At 43.0% G+C, this 5,335-nt stretch overlaps 1 pseudogene; it reads right to left on the reverse strand.

Moving 5' to 3' along the window:
- Positions 1–3,376: 3,376 nt before the first annotated feature.
- On the reverse strand, positions 3,377–4,935 carry LOC135529353 (muscarinic acetylcholine receptor M3-like; annotated as a pseudogene).
- Between the last annotated feature and the right edge of the window lie 400 nt (positions 4,936–5,335).

Raw genomic sequence — 5,335 nt, forward strand, 5'->3', positions numbered from 1 at the left:
CATTGTGTGTCCTGGTCAACTCATTGTGTGTCCTGGTCAACTCATTGTGTGTCCTGGTCAACTCATCGTGTATCCTGGTCAACTCATCGTGTGTCCTGGTCAACTCATTGTGTGTCCTGGTCAACTCATCGTGTGTCCTGGTCAACTCATCGTGTGTCCTGGTCAACTCATCGTGTGTCCTGGTCAACTCATTGTGTGTCCGGGTCAACTCATCGTGTGTCCTGGTCAACTCATTGTGTGTCCTGGTCAACTAGTGAAATCCATGAAGGTCATCATGTCAACAAAACGGTCCTCCCGAAACACCCGGCACCACCGCAGCGAAGAGACAAAAAACTGCACCATGTTATTAAGTGGTTGCCTGGATACCGGTCCGTTGGTTGCCCGTATACCGGTCTGTTGGTTGCCCGGATACCGGTCTGTACGAGTATTATCATTCCACTCCTTCACACTCTGTGTCTTGCCAGATATATAGACGCGGAGTACAGGGTGTGGAATGATAGCACAAAACAGGTCTGGATTTCAAGCTAATTTAAGGACGACATCAGTTACTCCTAAAATTATACGGTACCTCTTCGGGTACAATACCCAGCCGATACACAGATAGACATCTGGACATGCTGAGTTTGAGCCAACCAACCGTTCAGCACTACGTCATACTACATTTATACCACCAGGTGGTGCTGTTGGATGACTGACATTCTCCACCTGGAAACCCGCAGAAGGAAAAACACCTCAGTGCTTGACGTGGACTGAAATAGGTGTCTGAAATATTCATTTTGAGTGCTGTTACTGTTTGTGTAAATCTGAAATACTTTATACTATTCTATAAGAGGAACTCGAGCACAATAACATTTGAGTTGATACTCAGTGGGCTCCTTCTTACCAAAGACAACCACAGACAACACATCTCACCTCAGATCGACTTGTTTCATAGCTAGTAACCATGATCGTCATAGACACAGTATTTATGGTATATGACTTGTATGGAAAAACTCATCATCATTTTTTGGGGGGGGTCAATATGTCTCAATGGTAAAACGTATTTAATTACATACATTTTACTTTATTGCAATTTATCTTGGACCGGGGACACATTATTTTATAGAAAATATATAACAAGCATTTTATATAAACATAGAACTGCATCATACGCTACATAAACATCAATTTAAAGAATCCACACAGTCACTATGTAAATATCAGCTCACAATCACACAGTTATTTTAGATCATAGAAGCAGCTTGTACACCAGCCTGTGCTTCACAACAAGAGATGCACAATTACAGCACCTTCCCCCATAATTCCCAGGTTTTCCACAAATCCCAACTGGAGGATTCCAGCATTCCTTCCTGTTTCCAGGACTCTTCCTACCAGGATTTGTTTTTGTTTTGGAGGGAAAAACCTGAGAATTCTTAGAAAGTTTCCTGTTTTTTTGCAACCCCCTTTTCAAACAACACTGTCTCACTTTGAGCAACGATTACAACCACCACAATGGTCACCGACACGTTGTTAAATCATCACCGCCGAACACACAGAATATTAGCCAAACACGTGACATAACATGGGATGAAAAAGGTTACTGGCTCAGGAAGTAGTTCACTACTCACCAGAACTCGTTGGGTGGAATCAAAGAGTAGAGTAGCACGCCACTCACAGACACTTGGAAAGTACTGCAGATGTACATGAAAGTACTGCAGATTTACATGAAAGTACTGCAGATTTACATGAAAGTACTGCAAATGTACATGAAAGTACTGCAAATGTACATGAAAGTACTGCAGTTTTACATGAAAGTACTGCAGATGTACATGAAAGTACTGCAGATTTACATGAAAGTACTGCAGATGTACATGAAAGTACTGCAGATGTACATGAAAGTACTGCAGATTTACATGAAAGTACTGCAAATGTACATGAAAGTACTGCAAATGTACATGAAAGTTTTACATGAAAGTACTGCAGATGTACATGAAAGTACTGCAGATTTACATGAAAGTACTGCAAATTACATGAAAGTACTGCAAATGTACATGAAAGTACTGCAGTTTTACATGAAAGTACTTAGCTTAACAAAGTACTGCATCTTTACATGGAAGTATTGCACCTTTGCAAAGTACTGCAGCTTTACAAAGTATTGCACCTTTACAAAGTACTGAACCTTTACAAAGTACTGCACCTTTACAAAGTACTGCAACTTTACAAAGTACTGCACCTTTGCAAAGTACTGCAACTGTACAAAGTACTGCAGCTTTACAAAGTACTGCAACTTTACAAAGTACTGCAACTTTACAAAGTACTGCAACCTTACATGTCTACTGATTCACCTAATTGTATCTATCTGCCAACTGGAAAGGCAACCGTGTTCTGAAGGATTATTGAAGGTCTGTAACCGTGTTCTGTAGGATTGTTGAAGGTCTGGAACCGTGTTCTGTAGGATTGTTGAAGGTCTGTAACCGTGTTCTGTAGGATTGTTGAAGGTCTGTAACCGTGTTCTGTAGGATTGTTGAAGGTCTGTAACCGTGTTCAGTAGGATTGTTGAAGGTCTGTAACCGTGTTCTGTAGGATTGTTGAAGGTCTGTAACCGTGTTCTGTGTGACTGTTGAAGGTCTGTAACCGTGTTCTGTAGGATTGTTGAAGGTCTGTAACCGTGTTCTGTGTGATTGTTGAAGGTCTGTAACCGTGTTCTGTAGTATTGTTGAAGGTCTGTAACCGTGTTCTGTGTGATTGTTGAAGGTCTGTAACCGTGTTCTGTGTGATTGTTGAAGGTCTGTAACTGTATAGCAACAGTTCAGTTAAAACCAGGCTTGGAAACACCAACAGATATTGTCATATACATCTGACAGCCCTTTTATATGTCCCACATTTTCCATTGGGTTAGGTGTCTTCTAAACATCAAATCTAATCTAATCAAATCTCCCCTTCCCTCCGTGTATAAATATCCTGGTCATCTGTGTGGCCTTATCACATGCAACATATATGATTTGAAAATAAACATAGAATGACAAAGCTGTAAAACATTATTCTAAATATAAACCATCAAGTTGCTGTTAAATATGAGGGATTCAGCATGAAGTGTCCTGTGGTTTTATTATGTTGAATATGTCTTTGTTGTCAATGTTTTGGCGCCAAACTGGTGTCAGTTGTGGGGGGAAAAGTAAATAGTTGAAAGAGATGCAGAGTTAATTGAAAATAATTGTGTATTTTATTTGTCGTGTTTCTATTTTTCTTTTGTATTATAATATTATTATGTGATCTCTTCATCGTTGAGAAAGGCTCGTAAGTACAGTCCATCTCCCTGGCCAACTGTCCTGTTGATATAAATCATCCCAGAGAGGCCCGACAGAGCCCTATACAGCTGACCCAGGGCCCCAGTAGATTACACCTGCAAGGGCTCCTTCTTGCGGAAGGCGACCGTCTGCCTCTACTGGAACCGAGGCTTGTTGCATCTTGTTGATGTCCTGCCAACGGCAGAGCAGAATCATCTTGAAGGTGTTCCTGAAGGTGAGGTTGCATGGCGTAACACATGGGGTTGATGGTGCTGTTGACGTAACACAGCCAATAGCCCAGAGCCCACAGAGCCCCAGGGATGCAGCCAGTACAGAAGGTGCTGACCAACACCATAATGTTATAGGGAGTCCAGGTTATGATGAAAGCCAACAGGATGGCACTGAGAGTCTGGGCGGCTTTCTTCTCTTTCTTCTCCTTGACTACACTCTGCTTCTTACGCTTGGTGATCTGGGTCTTGGCTTTGAGGCCAAGCTTGGCCATGGCTGCATCCTTCAAGGAGATGGGGGCCGAGGAGGGGGGACTTGGAGGTGGCTCACATCACCCTGTTTGGTGGCTCTTGGTGGAGGTCTGGATGAAGACTTCAGGAAGTGACAGGGGTTTTAGAGAAGGAGCGTTGGTGGTGGCTGTTGTCTTCCTTGTCTTTCTCCCTTCTTGTGATTAAAGGATGTCTTCTGTCCTTATTATCGCCCCCTTGCCGGGAGAGGTCCTTCGTAGCATCCTGGTCCTCTGGAGATGTCAGCTGGGGGTCGTTGTTAGGGGTTGTTACCAGGGGTGGAGTTTATCCCCGGCAGGTTGACCACGATGGAATAGATAGCTCGGCTTGACTCCGTCGCCTCTCCTCGTCAGAGTCTGATTGGTCCATGTGAGGCCCCGCCCCCATCGTTGTTGTTCCAGCTATCGGAGCTGCTGTGTTCCGGCTCTCCTCCCACTGTGATTGTCTTCTTCTTTGGACCACCTACTCACCTGCCAGGAACCGGAAGCGCCCTCTGGTCTTCTTGGCTCCAGAGTCTTTCTGACCGGCCTGGTTAGCTCGTAACTGCTGCAGCTCCTGGAGCTTCCTGTTTTGGGCATCATGGGAGCCTCCTCTTCCTGGGTTCTCCTCCTTCTTCTCCTCCTCATCCTTCTGGCTACCCCCTGGCCCGCCTTGTTCCCTGCCCCAGACCCTCAACTTCGCCAGGTCCTTCTGCCTGTTCTCTGTCTCTCTGTAGATCCTCCAGTAGAGAACCGTCATGATGGTAACCGTAGGTGAGAAGGCAGCGATGGCTGTGTGCAGAATGTGATAATAGGCTCCCAGAGAAACTGAATAAAGCATTCTCCAGGAGGCACAGTGCGCTCCCTACGATGTACTGCCAGAAGAGTATAGTCAGGGCCCACAGGATGAAGGACACGGACCAGGCCATGCTGATCATAGTCATGAGCTCTCTGGTGGTCCTCTTGGCCCGTAAGTCAGAGGTCGAGTTGCAGAGAAGTAGCGGTCGAAGCTGATCACCAGAAGGTTCATGACGGAGGCGTTGCTCGCCACATAGTCGATAGCCAACCACAGGTCACACGCCCAGTTCCCCTAAAGCCCATTGTCCATGATAAATGTAGGTAGTGTAGAGGTTCATGGAAAGAGTCAGAATTAGAACACTGTATTTTAGTTTCACTCTGATATTACAGTAATTGACTATAAATATTACACATTTGAAATTACAGTATTGACTATATATACTACTCATGATATTACAGGAATTGACTATAAATATTACACATTTGATATTACAGTAATTTGACTAATACATATTACACATTTGATATTACAGTAATTGACTAATACATATTACACATTAGATATCACAGTAATTGACTAATACATATTAAACATTTGATATTACAGTAATTGACTAATACATATTACACATTAGATATTACATTAATTGACTAATACATATTACACATTTGATATTACAGTAATTGACTAATACATATTACACATTAGATATTACAGTAACTGACTAATACATATTAAACATTTGATATTACAGTAATTGACTAATACATATTACAC

Source organism: Oncorhynchus masou, unplaced genomic scaffold (genome assembly GCF_036934945.1).
Source record: "Oncorhynchus masou masou isolate Uvic2021 unplaced genomic scaffold, UVic_Omas_1.1 unplaced_scaffold_1144, whole genome shotgun sequence".
In the NCBI taxonomy this organism is placed as follows: domain Eukaryota; kingdom Metazoa; phylum Chordata; class Actinopteri; order Salmoniformes; family Salmonidae; genus Oncorhynchus; species Oncorhynchus masou.